This window comes from Equus przewalskii, chromosome 16 (assembly GCF_037783145.1).
Source record: "Equus przewalskii isolate Varuska chromosome 16, EquPr2, whole genome shotgun sequence".
In the NCBI taxonomy this organism is placed as follows: Eukaryota; Metazoa; Chordata; class Mammalia; order Perissodactyla; family Equidae; genus Equus; species Equus przewalskii.
Window position 1 is genome coordinate 29,627,388 of NC_091846.1, and position 20,466 is coordinate 29,647,853.

At 42.8% G+C, this 20,466-nt stretch overlaps 1 long non-coding RNA gene and 1 pseudogene across 1 annotated transcript in view; both read left to right on the forward strand.

Annotated features, from left to right (window-relative positions):
• The first annotated feature begins 2,170 nt into the window (after positions 1-2,170).
• Positions 2,171-3,843, forward strand: LOC103543270 (protocadherin-8-like; annotated as a pseudogene).
• Positions 3,844-4,185: 342 nt separating this feature from the next.
• The window catches only part of LOC103543269 (uncharacterized), a 28,379-nt gene continuing 12,098 nt past the window's right edge, over positions 4,186-20,466 (forward strand). The window contains exons 1-4 of the long non-coding RNA XR_011528091.1: positions 4,186-4,316; positions 4,966-5,033; positions 5,131-5,262; positions 8,024-8,118. This is a non-coding gene — a long non-coding RNA (uncharacterized lncRNA). The remainder of the gene's footprint in view (positions 4,317-4,965; positions 5,034-5,130; positions 5,263-8,023; positions 8,119-20,466) is intronic.

Sequence of the window (20,466 nt, forward strand, 5' to 3'; positions counted from 1 at the left end):
TGTGTTTGATTGCTTGCCTTTTTCATATTTTATCTGGATCTTTTGATATTCTGTAGAAAGAGTCACGGACTATTCTTCATTTTTAGTATGCTGAGCAGATTTTTGGATCGTGAATGGCAACAATAATGCTGAAGACTGGCAAAGCCAGGCCTGGCAGGGATTGTGTGAAATGAAGGAGGAGAAGAGGAAGAGATGAGACTCAGACTGTGGTTAAATGGGTCCCTCTCCTGGCTACCACGTATGGAAGCATCTGCCTTTTTAAAGGCATCTGCTGCATCAGTTTTCAGATTTCAGTTGAGGGGCATCTAGGAATCAAGAAGTTGAGCAGAAGGATCACATCCTCTTGTCTTCCCTGAGACCCAGAGGCACAACAACCAGGTGCTTCCTTGGGCTACCCAGTTCTAAGAAAGAAAGTAAACTTTCTGCCATTGAGGATACTGGCTCAACAGGAAATCTGGTCTCACTAAACTGAAGTAGAGTTGTTCATTTCCTCAGACTGATGCCTCATCAGGCAAAATTAAAAATCTAAAGTAAACGAAATGAAGCACTTTCTCCATTTTGGATCTTTGAGTACCTGACCAAAACCAACACACGCTTCCCACTGCACTTCTGTGATATTGGTTATTGGTACTCATGATTAGAGTCATTGCCAAATGCTCCACTAAATTAAAACCCTTGCAAATTAATGATCTCATCAAAGGTGACTCCGTTTCAGAATTGGATTCATATGTCCTGGAGCTAAAAGAAATGCCACTCCTAAAGAGTGAAAGAAAAAAATGGTCATTTACTGACATGTCTCTGCAGGAATCAGTAACATTACAGATCATGTAGGAGCCAAGAATAGCCTGAGTATATTAATAACTCAGCCTGTTCACTGATTTTATTTGAGATGAGTGGTTAAAGAACACTCTGCACTGATGATGAGTCTGTGACGAGGAACAGTGTCATCATTAACATGAGGGACTGTTTAGCATTTAGAACACTTCACACATAAAAGGAACTTAACACAGGACTATTTATTGTGCTTTAGACAGATGGCTTAATGCTTCTTTAGCCTTCAGCCTATCAGGCCACCCGTGGTTTTCTTCAGCCGAGGGCTTTTAAAAAATAATTGGTCTATAGCAATTTTCCAACAAGACTGGCTGCAATATATTTTCCTAAATCTTTTTCTTACCCTTAACTATCCCTTACACAGGTTTGTGGTTGACAAACCACCCTGACTGACACGGATTCCTCTCGCATAAATAATTACCGACAGAAAAGGAGATGAAGGGGCTGAAATTTCATCATTAATGGTTTCTTTGCCATGGAAAATCTATTCGGTAATGATTACTTGGGAAAACAGTTCGTCCCTGATTAAACACTGCCAGACTCTGGAGAAGCTGTTCCCCCAGAATCTTTCAATACAGAAAATGATAACCCAAAGTAGATAGATTACTGTGGGTGGTAAAAAAAAATGCATGTATGCGTTTGTTGCAAATTGCTATAGAAGAGCAATTGTCTCTCTGTCTGAGGAATATGTAAGCGTGCTTAGGAAGGAATAAAGAGGCTGCAGTTCCCCTGCTCGTCCTATCAAAGTCAGAATCGAGCACACTGGAAAAGCAAGCGGATGCATTTTTATAGTGCAAACTTCTATAAGAGTCTTAATGACTCCCTGCACTGCCTTGGCCACAGTTCAGCTCTCCAGGCCCTTCTGTGAGCTCTTTTAGAGGAACAACGTGACCGAGAGGCCTGGAGACTCTGCGGATTGGCCCGGATGGATACGTATTTGCATATTCTTCTCTGTATAATCTCCCCCGTAGGGTTCAGAAGAGGTACACTTAGGCCTGGGGCTGAGAAAAGCGATTACACAGCAGAGAAGGTTTAGTGATCAGATGTATTTAAGAGGGCAGGAGTCTCCTGGCTGTACGTCCAGGAGTGCTTGAGAGGGCTGGAAGTCTGAGTGCAGAGCCTCCTACTGGCTTTTTTCTCTTTGGGGAACAAAGATATCTCGCTGGAGGCTTAGATTTGCCGCTGACACTTTACTCAGGGCTGGACTAGAGTCCTTGCTGTTTCTGTGGCTACTGCTGGTGTCAGTCAGTGTCTTGCACCGAAACTGTCAATTTCCTCACCTATGAGGAAGAAGCCCCTTCAGTGTTCTGTCTGACCACATCCTGTTTAATTCTCAGCACGAGAGGCTAGGCCCATTCCACCTGATGAAGGAGTTCAACAGCTTACCCCTCCACGTGCATAAGGGCGATGGTCAGCTGATCATCAAGGACAAGGGCCTGGACCGCGAGCGGCTGTGTGGCCAGGCCCCACAGTACGTGCTGGCCTTCGAAGTGGCCACCTTCTTGCAAGAGCGTTCCGGCTCGTGCACGTGGAGGTGGAGGTGAAGGACATCAACAACCACGCGTCATGCTTTCCCCGGGCCCAGGTCCCGGCGGAGGTGTCCAAGGGCTCAGCGGTGGGCAAGCGGATGTCCCTGAAGGTGCCGGTGGACGAGGACGTGGGCGCCAAAGGGCTGCAGAGCGTGTGCCTCTCCGAGCCGCACAGCCCCTTCCGCGTGCAGCTGCAGACGCGCACGGACGGCGTCCAGTGCGCTGACCTGGTGCTGCTGCAGGAGCTGGACCGCGAGAGCCAGGCCGCCTACAGCCTGGAGCTGGTGGCCCGCCCGCCGCGCTCTGCCACGGCCGCCCTCAGCGTGCGCGTGCTGGACGCCAACGACCACAGCCCTGCCTTCCCGCAGGGCGCTGTGGCCAAGGTGGAGCTGGCGGAGGACGCGCCCGTCGGCTCGCTGCTGCTGGACCTGGACGCATCCGACCCCGACGAGGGCCCCAACGGCGACGTGGTGTTCGCCTTCGCAGCCCGCACCCCGCCCGAGGCGCGCCGCCTCTTCCGCCTCGACCGGCACTCGGGCCGCCTGACCCTGGCTGGACCCGTGGACTACGAGCGCCAGGACACCTGCGAGCTGGACGTGCGGGGGCAGGACCGCAGCCTCGGGCCTCGCGCCGCCACCTGCAAGGTCATCGTGCGGGTCCGCGACGTCAAACGCGCCGGACATCTCCATCACCCCGCTGGCCACCACGAGTCCGCCTGCTGCCTCACCTTTCTCCACCGCCTCTGCTCTCAGAGGGAGTGGGCGTTCTGGGGGCGAGGGACGAGACTTTGTCGAGCGGACGGAGACGCCAGACGTCAGCGCCACCTCAGTGATGCCAGAAAGGGGGGCGCGCGCGAGCCTGGTGGCGCTGGTCAGCACCTCGGACAGGGACTCGGGCGCCAATGGGTAGGTGCGCTGCGCCCTCTACTGGCACGATCACTTCCGGCTGCAGCCGGCTTAAGCCGGCAGCTACCTGGTTGTGACCGAGGCGTCCCTAGACCATGAGCGCGTCGCTGAGTACAAATTGACGCTGGTGGCCGAGGACCGCGGCGCGTCCCCGCTACGCACCGTGCGCCCCTACATAGTGCTCTTGAGCGACGAAAACGACAACGCGCGGCTCTTCACGCGACCGGTCGAGGAAGTGTCTGCGCGAGGGAACAACACCCCCCACCCCCCGGGCGCCTATTTGGCCACGGTGGCCGCCCGGGACCCTGACTTGGACCGCAACGACTAGGTCACCTACCGACTGCTGGCGGCCAGGTGGATCTCACTGGGGACGTCCTGTCCACTTACGTCTCGATGGATACCTCCACTGGGGAGCTGGGCACACGATAGGAGGAACTGGCAGAGCTGCAGCTGGGGCTGAAGGTTGCTCGACGGCTGGGTCCAGGCTGTGGAGGAGTAGAACGACCACGCACCTCAGCTGGCGACCACGCCACTCTTCAGTTGCTCAGCCCAGCTGCCTCTGCCCTCAGGTGCGCTCCCGGGCAACTTGCTGACTCGACTGCAGGCAAGGGACGTGGACGAAGGCCCCAACAACGAGCTGACTTCACACCCTCCTCCGCAGCGACGGTAGCCCCGGGGCTCTAGCGCTACACCCGGCCACAGGTGAGCTGTCCCTGCAGCGCTGCCTGTCCCCGCGGTCTGCCCGCCTGCTGACGGCAGTCGTCGTGGTGCTGGACGGAGGCCAGCCGGCCCTGTCTTGCACGGCCACATTGCTGCTAGTGCCCGCGGACTCGGCGCCACCTGGCGAAGAAGTGGTGCTGGTGTCACTGCCGCCTGGACCGCCAAACAAGGCGGGGCGGAGGAGACGGGGGTGGGGTTGGGGAAGAGGGGGAGAGGGAAGGGGAACCCGCGAGATGGTTCCCAGCGGCCCTCACCTCTCCGTGGTCCTGATGGATCAGTGGCTTCGGCCTTCTTCTGGTGGCCATCGTCACCGTGACTCGCTCCCGCCCAGGTGAGGCTAGGACGCAGAGGAGAAGCCTTATGAGCACAGCCAGAGCGAGTGCTGCTCGAGGAGTGGCCTGGCTGGCCCAAGTTGCAGAGCATCAGGAGCTGACTCTGGGGGCTTCGGATCTGAGGTTCTTCGTGGAGACCCCGCCCCTTTTCCCTTTCTGCAGAAGCTCAGGAGCGCTAGTCTGCGGAGATTTCCCAGTCTGGGGACAGTGGGATGTCTTGTGCTCTCGCCTCGGGAGGGGAGCGGGATCCTGTAGGCTCAGGTAGAGCACCTCCAGCTCTCTTAGTGTCCTCATTAACGTTTAGTATATCTTCATGCCTGGAGCGTTATGAAAATTCAGTGCCTGATCAGGTTTGGGATTTCAAATGGCTAATTTTTCGGGATTTATTTTTTATTTGAGAAGAAATATTCTTCACAGATGAGGGTGGAAGGAGGCCAGACGGTCACGTGTTCATATAGGCCTATGCCTGTTTCTGCCTCTGGTAACTTCCTTCTGGGTCCAGTTTGAATACCTTCATCCCAGTACGATTCAGGGCTTAAATGCTGGGTTCCGGAAGCATTCCAGATGCGGCATGCTGTGCCTGCGCTGTCAGCTTTGGTATCTAAGGGTCAAATATTAACTGCTGCTCTCACCCCTCTTTTGAAATAGGGTTCAGTCTCGGGTCCTTTTCATTCCCCATGCCTGTGTGGAGAGGATAAATCTGCTGCAAGTTTAAGGTAATTTCAGAGTATTCATCATTATCTTTAAGCAATGTGTTTGACGTTTTGTACATTTTTATGGATAACAGAGTAATTCTTTCCTTTTCACTTCCAGTACACATTCAAATCCAGATGAATTATTCTGCAAGATAGTGGAAAAGGAGAAGTAAATTGAAGGACAGCAGTTCTGATATCAGCAGAGAGAGCTTCAAGAAAGCATCTTGTTGAATGATTGCAAAGCAAGAGGGTGAGTTCAAACCTGTGACTTTGAAGCTCTTCCTCTCAAAGTCACCATAATACTTTATGCCTGAATGCACGAGAGAAAACTAAATGAGTTATCTCAGCTGTGCATTCATAGAGGAGAGTATGCTGCGTGCTGCTGAGTAAAGCTAGTGTTTTTGGACCACCGATTATTTAGTTGGTTCTATGTATTTTAGATACTTTACAGTTGTGGACTTATTTACTCCCCATAATAAATCCAGTGAGGTAGGAAACTAAGGCACAGAGTGTTCCAGTTGAGATCTTACCCAGGATTTCTTGCTCTAGATTTCCTGCTCTTAATCTCCCTGCTAAGCTCCCTCTGTTAATGCAAAAAGATTAAAACACTGAAAAATCAGAATATTGTGGTTATTAGCACTAAAATAATTTTGTGCCACAAGCAATAAAGGTAACTTCCCAAATGTGGAGATTATGGAAGGCAACAGACTATGAATAGGTAAATTTTGAATAGGCCAGGACTCCGTTTGCTGGGAACGTATGAATATGTGGTTTTGTTTGGCTCTCTTTGTTTGGAGAATCTGGCACCAACACTACCTCATACTATTCAGTCCATCTCCTGTAGTGTCTGGGGATTTTGTTTTAGGCCAAAATCTCTATAATGGTGTTTGGTTCTGGAGGGGTATCTCCTGTGGGGAAAGGCATAGTCAATTATGAGGTATTTTTGTGTTAGACTCCATGAAAGTGGGCACCGGATCTTGAGTCCCTCAAAGAAAACACCTTACTCTCAAAGATGAGCCCCAATGGTATGTCCTACTGATTCAAGTGCCTCTGCACCATAATGGATATTTTTGTCCCATCTATGTTTAGTTCCTTCAACTTTTTCTTTTTTAAATGAGATGACTCTAGAAACATCTGCATCCTGGTCCTCTTCTTCTGAATATTCTCTAGTTTGTAAATATCTTTCCTAAAATGAGGCACTTAGAGGCAAATACAGTACTACAGAACCAGTCTCTCTCATGACCTCCAAATTCATATATCCATTCGGCTATTCAGCATTTCCATTTGGGTGTTTACTGGACATGCCACCTGTTCAAAACTGAACTCTTGATTTCTATTCTCCAAACCTGTTCGTCCTCTAGTATTTGTATCTCAGTAAATGACACATCTGTTTCACTTATTGCTTGCTCTGGCCCAAATCTTTCACGTCATTCTTGATTTTATTTTCCCACATACAAATTCCAATCCATCATCAATTTGGATTTACTTCAAAATCCAAAGAGACAATCCATTGATTCTCAATTAATTCTCAGTTAATCAATTAACTGCCTTTGTGGCTGCTACCCTGCCCCAGGCACTGTCCTCTCTTGCTCAGCCCACTGCAGTGGCCTCAGAACTGGCCTCTTTGCTCCTGCTCTTGCTGTCTTGCCATCTACTCTCCATACAGGAACTGGAATGATCCTCTCGCTTCAGAAGTCAGGCCACATTACTCAACTCTCCAAAGATTTCTCACTTAAAATGAAATCCAAAATCCGTATCATGGTATCCCAGCCACTACTGCTGTGTAAGGAACTAGCCCAAAATGTGGCAGCTTAAAACAACCATTTTGTTATGCTTACAGATTCGATGGGTCAATTTGACAGGACAGAGCAGGGATGGCTTGTTTCTGCCTCAGTGTCTGAGGCCTTCGCTGAGAAGCTGTGATGGCTGCAGGCTGGAATCATCTGAAGGCTTATTCAGTCACATGTCTGGCATGTGGACTAGGATGACTCCAAGTCTAGCACTGCTGGCTTGGGGGTGGGAAGGGAGGCTACCTGTGTCCTTTACACGTGGCTCGATTTTCTCACAGCATGGCAGCCTCTGGAAAGTCACGGGCTCCAGGTTGCAAACATGAATGTTCTACCAAACAAGAGAGAAATCATATGCTCTTTTATGACCCAGTCATTTCTGGTCCAAACAGTCTTAAGCCCACCCAGATTCAAAGGGAGGGGACAAGGACCCTACCTCTACAGTGGAAAATTATTAAAGAATTTTGGGGCCATGTTTGTAAACCAGCCAGACAAGGCCCATAAAATCCTACATTATCTGGCCCCGGGCTGCTTCTCCCACCTGAGTTCTTACCACTCTTCCCCTTGATAACGTAGGTCCTTTTATTGGCTTTCTTGATTTTGAATACATCAAGCATAGTTCCATCTCAGATCTCAGGGTCTTGCAGCTCCCTCAGCCTGGTAAACTCTTTCTTGAGACATCTGTGTTGTTTCCTTCCTGCTTTCATTTAGGCCTTGGCTCAAATGTCCATCTGCTCAAAGAGGTCTTCCATACCTCAGATTGCCTCTCCCTCTGTCACTCTCCATCCTGCTTTATTTTCCTTCATAGCGTTTGTCATTGCCTGATAGGGTTTTATATCTGTGTATTATTTTTTCCCTGTTCTAGGGTGAATCACCAGCATCAAATGTATATTAGAAAGTTTACTGAAAGGATGAATGATGATGTGGTCTAACCAGCAGATACATTGCAACTCCATGACTATGTGTTATGATAATATTGCATTTTACATTAGGGTAAAATTGGGTTGGTGTTTTTAGAAGTTCCATTGTGCCGCTTTACTTTTTGGAAAATTTGGCTGTCATTTTAGCAGTTGATTTTACGGTAAATTTATCTTTATGGATCATTTAATGTTAAATTAGCTTTTTCAAAAAAATCAAATTCGTGGGACTCCTCCTGTTGATTCTGTAGTCAGAGAAGAACCAGCTTCTTCTTGCCTTAACTCAATTTCCTCTTCCTCTTAACAGGCAGGCTCTCTGAATACGTGATAGCTCAAGGTACTGCCGGGACAAACAATACTGATCAAGACAGTGCATTCAACCTGAGAGGATGGAGTTTCTTGGTAATGACATTGACAACATTTCCTCCTACCTATAGTCAACAGCTACATTATGTTTAATTATTAAACATTTACCCAGCACTTACTATGTGCCAGGAACTGTTCTAGGTGTTTTACGAATATTAACTCACTAAGTCCTCCTAATAATGCTAGTAGGTAGGTACTGTCATTTAACCCCATTTCACAAATGGGGAAACTGAGGCATAGAGTTCTCAGAGTAATTTGATCAAGACCATCAGCTGTAATGGTAGAGCTGGGTTTCCGCCTCCAGGAGTCTAGCTCTGGTGTCTATGCTTTTAGTGTTCTGCTGTGGTGTATTTTCAGTAGGTTTTAAACACTTATTTTATGGGTCTTCTAAAGATTTAGGACCGATTTACATTCCTGAGGGTGTTTCTGTCTTTGACTTTGAATGAAATGGTCTGATTTATGGTTTGGTTTATACTCCAACTTTCTGCTGCATTTTCTTGTAAAACTTTTAGTAGGATTATTGAAAGGATGACACGAGCGATGGCAAGATGATTGAATTAGATGTTGACAGCTGGAAATGAGAAGTTTAGTGAAGGCATTTTTATTATTTTTGCATCTCACTATTAATAGTTAACACACAGAGTGAATGCATTAATAAATACATCGATAATCTTCAGAAACTTCACTTTAGATTCTAATTTTAACCATTCCTCCCACCAAACCTGTATCGGAGAGTCCAGCAAATCGTTTAATTTACTTGCTTGAATTTTATTTCCACTTCATTTCCTCAGTGCACCAGCAGGTGGAGGTACAAGTCATTGGTAGAAAATCCAGAGGAAGAAGAAAGAAAGAAACGGCTAGAAAACCAGTCCCTGAACAACTGAATGTTCCTCGCATTTTTAAGTATATAGCTACGTAGAAGTCGAACAGTTTTTAATATTTTAAACTATTGCATTTTATTTCCACGTTGTTTCAGATTATTCAGAACAAAAACCATTTAAGGATCTTGAAAGATTAATCCAGGAATCTCAGAGCAGCCAGGATCTTTCATCACATCAGGAAAATAGCTACAGGATCGCACTTTCTTCAAGCACCCTTTGCCCTCACGTTTCCCAGCTGAGAAATATGAATTTCCAACCAGAACACTCAGAACTCAAAGGATGTTATTTTCAAGTCTATGCCTCCCAAACTGAAGGGCTGCCAAGGGTAGATGACAGAGTTCAAAGCTGCAGGCCACCAATGCTGCCTCCCCCCCTTCTCAGACAGAGTAATGAATTAAATCATCCTTCAGTGCATGGATCACCTTCACACACCTCAGAAAGAGCCACTTCATTTGGAAATGCTGCAACTCATATAGACAGTTATGTTTGGGGAATATACACATTTATGTTTCTGTCAAGTATTTATAAGCCAAGTTGCGTACACAAGCCTCGTAGTTTTGATAGACATCTCCCTAAATTATGTCACCAGTCAATGTCACAGCACATGATAATTTTATATAATCCAGGATATTTTGCCAAAGAGTCTTAGCTTTAGCCTTTATTGCCCCAAATATATTAAGCGAACATATATTTTATGTTCTAGTATCATTTATGAATGTAAGTAAAATAGTCAATCTGGCTGTTTGTTTATGTTTGAGTGTTTGCAGTTCTACTGGGAACATAATTTAAGTTTGAATAATTTTAGGCTGGATTAAGAATCTGGGCCCCATCTGTAACCACAGGCCCAGTGGGGAGAAAGAGGAAGCTGTGGACAAGCACCACTGGGGTGGGGGAACTCAAATCATTTCTCTAGCTTGACATCTGAGAGAGTTTCTGGGTGCTTAATGGTAAAGCAGCAGCAGATTCTGGCAATGGGTGAAAGTCAAATGGAGGTGGCTGGTGATGTGGTTTTGGGCACTCAGCCCATTCACAGCAGCAGCTCAGTCAGAGGCTGGGTTGCGGGAGTGGCATGAGCTAGAGAGAGTCATAAGGCTTCAGTTGTCCAGGTTAGATTCCCAGCAGGACTCCTCTCCTAGCTGTGAGCAGGAGGCTAGGTGGAAACTGAGGCAGAAGACTGGGCAGAAAAAGGGTTGGACCCAAAATGTGGTGACTTGCAGAGTACGTGAGCTGCTGGACTTCATCTGTGGCTAGTCAGATCTGGGGGCAGCAAGCCTGGGTGATGGGATAGAAGCATCTGCATTGTGTCTTGTTTTTTTCAAGATTGGTTCAAACTGTGGGTAGAATTGAGTCTGCAAATGCAGGACACTAGAGTCTCCCAAACTGAAAGAGTCTGGTGTCATTGTGATCTGACGGGCAAGAATGGTCCACCCAATACAATAACCACTAGCTGCATGTGGCTGCCAAAAGTTAAATGAATTAAAATTCAATATGATGAAAAATTCAGTTCCTTGATCACATTAGCCAAATTTTAGTTGCTCAGTTGCCACACATGGTTAGTACCTATGGTATTGGACAGAACAGCTATAAGACATTTCCATCCTCATAGTTCTAATGAGATAGCACCAATCTAGAAGGGGCAGTCTCGAGGACCACCCCCTTGGGTTGGGGGTGTTTAGTACAATCAGTGACCCACCATCCTTGCTCAGCATATATATGGGGGACTGTGTGTTCTTATCTGTTCTCCACGTTTCCCTGGTTCATGACAGTTAGTCTTTTATTGGTTTATACAAGTATTTCAAAATGGATTGACACATTATATTATTTATTATGAAATATTTGAAAAGTGTCTAAAGACAAGAATTCCCAATAGTACAAGTTTTTCTGCAGGCCTGGGGAATTTCTAAAGGCTCTTCTGCTCTTCTAGCTAGCATCTTAAATTTGTAGTCCTCATATTCAGTCCTATAACCTTAGAGATTTTGCAGCAACTGTCATGATAAAACCAACTTACTCTTACTCCTAAACTCTCCCGAGAAATAATTCAGCAGTAATCATTCTCTAGCCATGCTCAGGCAAGCAGGTGTACTTCTGACTCCTTTGGCCGCTGGCCTCCTATAGAAAAATCACTGCTGTAGAAATTGGTTTCCAGACCCCTGTAGTACCTTTAGAGTCAAGATGCTGTCCCAAGTGTCAACTCTTCAGAACAGGTGGTCTAGGCCTCAGAGAGGCTGCAGCAAATATGAACGTACCTAGCTATACATAAGACATACCTTAAAAGTAAGACGCACACCTATCTTTTGGGTCACATTGAATAGTATTTCAACTTCATTAGAGTAATTTGTTATGTCATTGAATTCTGTGGAAAACATTATTTAGAACCCAAGAAATTAAAACTTTCCCTCAAATTTATGAATGTAGGATTAGATGTATTTGTTTTTCTTAAAACCAGGTGCACGTGTATTTTTGATGTTAGCTTCTACTTTAATTATGATTTCTCAAGCAGTTTGTAACTCCTGAATCCTGCCTTTTTATGACTGAATTCTCAGTGAGAAATAATAATGGGCAATATTTATCAAACACTCAAGGTATAAAGGCTCTGTGCCAAATGTTTTAGATGAATTATTGTATTTATGCCTCGTAACCATCCTAGGAGGTAGTTATATTATCATCCCCATTCTATGGATGAGGAAATGGAGGTTTAGAGAGGATAATTTGTCTGAGTTCATACAATAAGTCAAGGAATTGTGATAAGATGTTAAAGTGCATGAACTTTAGGTTTACAGCTGGACAAAATTTTATACATACGCACCCAGGTAACCATCACCCAGATTAAGGTATAGAACATTTCCAGCTCCCTAGAAGGCTTCTGCATGCACCTTCCTAGGCAATAACTCTTCCCCAAGTAACCACTATTCAGACCTCTTTCACCATCTATTACTTTTTCCTATACCTGAACTTCATTTAAATAGGATCGCACAGTGTATCCTCTTGGGTGCCTGACTCAACATTGTGTCTATGAGCTTCATCCATGCTGTTACTAGCAGTTCGTCCTTTCTTGCTGCTGGGTAGTATTTCATTTATGAATTTGCCACAATTTGTTTATTCGTTTTACCCTTGATAGACATTGGGGTGATTGTAAGTTTTTGGCTCTTGTGAATAGTGAATTCGTTTACACATTTTTTGGTGGGCATAAACCCTCATTACTGTTAGCTGTATACCCAAAAGTAGAGTTGCTGGGTCAAATGGTGATGGATCTAGGATTTGATCCTTGAATTTTCTGACTCTACTGTTACCAATTGTGCAACACCCACTACATCAATAACAGCTAACATTGACTAAGGGCTCTGTATGGGCTAGACACTCTGCTAAGCTCTATTTTTCTAAGCAGGTTCTTGATATAATTGAGAACTTTCTATAAGCTTAACTAATAACAGCAGGGGGAGTTTTATATTTGTTCAACAAATAAGGCAGTCTTTTAAATTATCATTAAGTAGCTGATGTATTACAATGTGTGTGGAACACTTAGTAGCTTCTCTTTGAAAAGACCACAATAATATCCATCTTTGACAGACTTCTTTTACTCATTGAAGTGTATACAGTAAGAGTACAGTTAGCAATTGACTGTTCATTTACTCATATACGGTAATTAGCTAAGGAAGAAACAAATCAATTTAAAACCAATTTCCATAGTCTACACTTGCTCAGGAATTGATTGCAGACTCGAATTTGCCGAATAAAAAGTGAAGCTAGCTAATCTCAATTTGTATTTCATCGAGTAAATGTCAGCTATTGATTTCTGTGGCTTACTGCTGGTGAGGCCATATGTCTGTCATTCTTTACAGGTAGCACAATCACTGTGCAGTTTAATTAGGTGTGGGCTAGTCATTCACTTGCTTGTGGAAGATGAAACATTTAACTGTAGTGGGAGGAAAGACCTCAGCCAGCTGTCTGTTCTATCACCCACTTTCAGACTCTTACTCATCTTAATTTAATGTCCATTGATTCTTATTGTTGGGTGTTGTACAGAGGAGCCCTTTTGTAATGTGGTGTTGGAAGATTGGGCTAAAACTGACTTTATAGGCTAACTGAATTCTTGGAAGCTTTCTTGAATTCTTGACAACACAGCATTACATTTTAAGGGAATGACTTGACCTGTGCATTACAGAACAGTTTCCACAGTGTACCAGATTTTCTTAAAGAGTAATCCATGCTGCCTTGGTCATACAGGATTTGTTTACTATTTGACAAGTTATGATGCCTTCTGACCTGGCCTTACACAGAATGTGCAATCTTGCACTGTACTCAAATACTGCAATTCATGTAAAAAGTGGCCTCAAGTAACAGTGAAAATAATGTCTTCTTTCTCAGAAGAAGTACTGTAACCTCTTTGTTTTTGATTGCTTCACCAAAATGGGGATAATAGTACCTGCTTCATAGGGATTTTGTCAAGATAGCTAAATGAGAGTACATATAAAATGCATAGAGCAATGCTTTGCATTTTAGTGATCACTTAATAAATGCTTATTATTACCATCAGAGACATTTTTCATTCTCTCCTGGAGTTGTTTAAATTGATGTAGTTTCTTATTCCAAATATTCCTACATTTTTCTCTTTATTTCTGTTTGGTGCAATTAGTATTTTTTCCATCTCTTTTGGTTAGCTATTATTATTATTTTTAAACTAACTTTTCACATAGGTGGAGAATAATGGTTAAAGTCCCCTGGGCATTATAATATTTTTGACAGTGGTATGAGCCTCTGACTAAGAAAAAGAAAACAGAGGCAGTAGAAGAATCTGCTGATGGAGAGACCACAGAACTGGAACTGCAGGAGGGGAGCAAAGTGAAGTTGAAGAGAATGATGTCAGCATCATGGAGAAGTGAGCTCTCCTGGTGATCCCTCCTCTCCACAATACAATAAAAAAGACATTCATATTCGAACAGAGAACACCGCACAACACAGAAGTCATCTGAGAGACCCATGCAGCCATACATAAGAAGGTGGAGGTGCTGGAGCTCCCCTTGGAGGAAGTGGAATGGGGTAAGGAAAAGCATTGCTCCCTCCCCAAAGACTGAGACCCAGGGATTGCCCGTGGCCTTTGAGAGGGAAGGAAGGATGGAGGAGGTGCCCATTTGTGGGAATATCAAAGCTCCTCAAGGTCCCTCACAGCCTAGGGGAAAGCCCCCTACTGGGTGAACGCTATTGAGGGGGATGATTTCATCAAGCCAACACCCCAGGAAAGCAGATAGTAAGGACAGAGCGAGAAAACTCCAAGAGCATGCAGAAGAAAGTGCCCCTTCCTACACCCACCCAGCGCTGGTTCCAGCACCTGGGATCCCAGTGGAACGCAGAAGGCTCAGAATATGCAGCTCTTGAATGCCACCCAGTGGTGATAGGTGGTAACTCTGACCAATAATACCACGATGTGCAAAAACAGAGCCACACCTTCTAGCAGTATCAAAAATTATATTAAATCTCCAGACCAGAAGGAAAATGACAACTACCCAGAAATAAGTCCTGAAGACATGGAAATATGTAAACTAGATGACAGAGAATTCAAACTAGCTATCATCAAATAACTCAATGAGTTGAAATAGAATGTAGAGGAACTATTCAATGAGCTCAGGAGCTACTTCACAAAAGAGATTGAAACTATAAAGAAGAAGCAATCAGAAATTTTGGAGATGAAAGACACAATGGATGAGAGAAAACAAAATATGGATTCCCTGAATGCTCAAGTGAATATCATCAAGGAGGTAATCAGCATAATTGAAGTTAGACATATTGAAATGCTCCAGAGAGAGGAGGAGAGAGAACTAAGACTAAAAAGAAATGAAGAAAGTCTCTGAGAAATATCTGACTCAATCAGGAAATGCAACATAAAAATTATAGGTATTCAAGAGGGAGAAGAGAAGGAGAATGGAACAGAAAGCTTGTTCAAAGAAATAATAGCAGAGACCTTCCCAAACCTGGGAAAGGAGATGGAAATCCACATGAAAAAGACTATCAGATCTCCTAAATATGTCAATGTAAAAAGACCTACTGCAGGGCATATAGTAGTGAAACTGGCAAAAATGAATGACAAAGAAAAAATACCAAGGGCAGCAAGGTAGAAGAAAGTAACCTACAAAGGGACCCCTATCAAGCTTTCAGCAGATTTCTCTGCAGAAAACTTACAGGCTAGGAGAGACTGGAATGACATATTCAAATCATTGAAGGACAGAAACTTTCAGCCAAGAATACTCTATCTAGCAAAAATATCCTTCAGATATAATGGGGAAATAAAAGCTTACCTAGATAAACAAAATCTAAGGGAGTTCGTAGCCACAAGACCCACCCTACAGGAAATCCTCAAGAAGGCCTTCATACCTGAAAAAAAAAGAGAGAAAGGGGTTACAAAGCCTGGAGTAAGTAGATAAATAGGTAGACAAAATCAGAAAATTGTAGCTATGCATCAGAACAGGTTAGCAAATACTCAAGTGTAACATTAAGGATAAAGGGAAGGTAAACACCAAAAACAAAGATAATCTGGTCATTTTAACCACAAACTCATAATACTAGATCGAATAAGATGTGACAAAAACAGCATAGGTGGAGAAGAGGAGGGGCACTGAATCGGTTTAGTCTAAGGAAATAAGAGGCCATCAGAAAAGGGACTATCTTATCTACGAGATTTTGCATATAAACCTCATGATAACCACTAAACAAAAAAGCAGAACAGAGACACAATTAATAAATAAGGAGAAAATAAAGAATCCCAACATAAAAACTACATAACTCAATTTGTAGACTGAAACACTTGGGACGAGAAACAAAGGAAATGTAGGAGAACCGGAAAACGAGTGATAAAATGGCAGCATTAAGCCCTCATGTATCAATAATCACCCTAGATGTAAATGGACTGAATTCTCCAACAAAAAGACACAGTGGCAAGATGGGTTAAAGAATGAGACCCAACAACATGCTGCCTCCAGGAAATACATCTCAGCTCCAACCACAAACACAGGCTCAGAGTGAAGGGATGGAAGATGGTACTCCAAGCTAATGGCAAACAAAAGAAAGCAGGTGTTGCAATACTTATATTAGACAAAGTAGAGTTCAAGATAAAGCAGGTAATGAGAGACAAAAAGGGGAAGTATATAATGATCAAAGGGACACTCCATCAAGAAGACATAATGCTTATAAATGTCCATGCACCCAACATGAACACCAAAGCACATAAAGCAACTATTTAACAAACCTAAAAGAAGATATTAATTATAACACAATAATAGTAGGGAACCTCAACACTCCACTCTCATCAGTGAATAGGTCATCTAGACAGAAAGTCAAGAAGGAAATAGTGGAATTAAATGAAAAGCTAGACCAGTGCACTTAATAGGTACATATAGAACACTCCATCCAAAACCAGCAGAATACACATTCTTCTCAGGTGCACATGGAACATTCTCAAGGATAGACATATGTTGAGAGACAAGGCAAGCCTCAATAAATTTAAGTAGATTGAAATAATAACAAGCATCTTTTCTGATCACAATGCTATGAAGCTAAAATTACAAGAAAAAAGCTGAGAAAGGGACAAAGATGTGGAGACTAAACTACATACTATTGAACAACTAATGGATCATTGAAGAAACTAAAGGAGGAATCAGAAAATATCAGGAGACAAATAAAAATGAAAACATACCATACCAACTCCTATAAGATGCAGCAAAAGTGGTACAAAGAGGGTAATTCATTGTGATACAGGCTCACTTTAACAAATAAGAAAAAATCCCAAATAAGTAATCTCAAACTACACATAATTGAATTAGAAAAAGAACAAACGAAGCCCAAAATCAGCAGAAGGAGAGAAATAATAAAAATCAGTGCAGAAATAAATGCTACTGAAAAAAAAGCCAGTAGAAATGATCAATGAAACAAAGAGTTGGTTCTTTGAGAAGGATGACAAAATTGACAAACCCCAACCAGACTTACAAAGAAAAAAGAGAGAAAGCTCAGATAAATAAAATTAGAAATTAAAGAGGAGAAATTACAATGGATACCACAGAAATACAAACGATTATAAGAGAATACTACGAAAAACTATATGCCAACAAAATGGACCATCTAGAATAAATGGATAAGCTCTTAGACTCTTACAACCTCCCAAAGCTGAATCAAGAAGAAATAGACAATCTGAATAGACCAATCACAAGTAAAGAGATTGAAACAGTAATCGAAAACATCCCCAAAAATGAAAGCCCAGGATGAGACGGCTTCCCTGGAGAATTCTACCACACTTTCAAAGAAGATTTAATACTTATCCTTCTCAAGCCATTCCAAAAAATTAGGGAAGATGGAACACTTCCTAACACGTTCTATGAGGCCAACATCACTCTGATACCAAAGCTTGACAAGGACAGCACAAAAAAGGAAAACTATAGGCAAATATCACTGATGAACATAGATGCAAAAATCCTCATAAAATATTGGCAATCCTAATACAACAACATATCAAAAAGATCATATATCATGATCAAGTGGGATTTATACCAGGGACACAAGGATGGTTCAACATGCACAAATCAATCAATGTGATACACCACATTAACAAAATGAGAAATAAAAACCACATGACCATCTCAATAGATGCAGAGAAAGCATTTGACAAGATCCAACAGCCATTTATGATAAAAAAAAAGTCTTAACAAAATGGGGACAGAAGGAAATTACCTCAGCATAATAAAGGCCATGTATGACAAACCCACAGCCAACATCATACACAGTGGAGAAAAACTGAACACCATCCCTCTGAGAACTGGAACAAGACAAGGGTACCCACTATCACCACTCTTATTCAACATAGTACTGGAGGTTTTGGCCAGAGCAATTAGCCAAGAGAAACGAATAAAAGGAATCCAAATAGGAAATGAAGAAGTGAAACTCTTGCTGTTTGCAGATGACATGATCTTATATATAGAAAACCCTAAAGAATCCATTGAAAAACTATTAGAAATAATCAACAACTACAGTAAAGTTGCAGGGTACAAAATCAACTTACAAAAATCAGTTGCATTTCTATACTCCAATAACAAACTTACAGAAAGAGAACTCAAAAATACAATTCCATTTACAATGCTGACAAAAAGAATAAAATATCTAGGAATAGATTTATCCAAGGACGTGAAGGACTTATACAATGAAAACTATGAGACATTTTTGAAAGAAATAGATGATGACATAAAAAGATGGAAAGAGATTTTGTGCACATGGATTGGAAGAATAAACATAGTTAAAATGTCCATACTACCCAAAGCAATCTACAGATTCAATGCAATCCCAATCAGAATCCCAACGACATTCTTTACAGAAATAGAACAAAGAATCCTAAAATTCATATGGGGCAGCCAAAGACCCTCAATTACTAAAGCAATCTTGAGAAAAAAGAACAAAGTTGGAGGCATGCTTGACTTCAAAATGTACTATAAAGTCATAGTGATCAAAACAGCATGGTACCAGTACAAAAACAGGCACACAGACCAATGGAACAGAACTGAAAGCCCAGAAATAAAACTGCACATCTATAGACACCAGTCTTCGACAAAGGTGCTAACAACATACAATGGAGAAAAGACAGTCTCTTCAACAAATGGTGTTGGGAAATCTGGACAACCACTTGCAAAAGAATTAAAGTAGACCATTATCTCATGCCACACACAAAAATAAACTCAAAATGGATCAAAGATTTGAAGATAAGTCCTGAAACTGTAAAACTTCTGGAAGAAAATAGAGGTAGCACACTCTGTGACATCCAACTTAAAAGGATCTTTTCTAATACCATGTCTTCTCAGACAAGGGAAACAAAAGAAAAAAATAAAGAAGTGGGACTTCATCAGACTAAAGAGCGTCTGCAAAGCAAAAGAAACTAGGATCAAAACAGAAAGACAACCCACCAATTGGGAAAAAATATTTGCAAATCGTATATCCGACAAGGGGTTAATCTCCATAATATATAAAGAACTCACACAACTGAACAACAAAAAAACAAACAGCCTGATCAAAAAATGGGCGGAGGATATGAACAGACAGTTTTCTAAAGAAGATATACAGATGGTCAATAAGCACATGAAAAGATGTTCAACATCACTAATCACCAGGGAAATGCAAATCAAAATTACACTAAGAAACCACCTTACACCTGTTAAAATGGCTATAATCACTAAGACTAAAAATAAAAAATGGTGAAGAGGGTGTGGAAAAAAGGGAGCCATCACACACTGCTGGTGTGTGGAGTATGGAGATTCCTCAAAAAACTAAAAATAGAACTACCATATGACCCAGCTATCCCACTACTGGTTATCTACCCAAACACCTTGAAATCAACAATACAAAGTGAGCTGTGTACCCCTGTGTTCATTGCAGCACTATTCACAATAGCCAAGACATGGAAACAATCCAAGCACCCATCAACTGACTCTTGGATAAAGAAGATGTGGTATGTATATAAAATGGAATACCGCTCAGCCAGAAAAAGACAAAATCATCCCATTTGCAACAACATGGATGGACCTGGAGGTTGTTACGTTAAGTGAGGTAAGCCAGACTGAGAAAGAGAGACACCATATGACTTCACTCATATATAGAAGATAAACAAACACACGGACAAAGAGAACAATTCAGTGGTTACCAGGCGCAGGGGGGTGGGGAGTGGGCACAGGGGGTGAAGGGGAGCACTTATATGGGAATGAACAAGAAATAATGTATGATTGAAACTTCATAGTGATGTAAACTCTTATGAACTCAATAAAAAAAAAAAACCTTTAGTAGAGACATTTAGTAGAAACAGTGGTTGCTGTAAAGTTAGAAACTTGGTCATTTTGTCTTTTGGCTATCTTTCAAGCCAGCAGTGAACTTAACAGGCACGTGAGGATATTTAAATGGAAAGGTCAGAGTCCAGTCATAATAAATGTACTGGTTCTTTAGTTCAAGAATACTTTGGAAAACTCACAGAAACTTAGTATCTCACTTTTACGTGCTTTGGCGAATGTTAATGTGCCTTTTAATTGAGCCTGTAGGCCACCTGTTCTGCACCCCATGGACGCCTGTTAGCCCAGGCAGCTGTTGTAACACCCTGCAAGAGGCGTGAAGTGGGAAATAATGAAATGGTAAAGGATCAGGCTCTAGCTCAGGCCGCTGTAGCTGGGGAGGTGATCGACAGAGAGCCATTTCTAAATAATGGGAGCAAGTCTTCCAGAAAGGATGCAACCTGAAAGGCATTTTCCTTTTAACCTGGAGCCAGGAAAACCTATAGAACTTCTTCCACTTGAGGCCCAGAAGGCTTTCACAGACATTCATAGATATTTTGGTAGACATTTTTTATAAAAGGCCTATGTTCTAGCCTATGCTTACTTTTCAGTTTTATCTTCTGATACCTTACTGCTTGAATCCCCTGCCCCAGTCTCAACGGTCAGCCTCCCCTAAAAAGGCGATGAGACAGGCACATAGACAATAAGCCCAAGTCAGG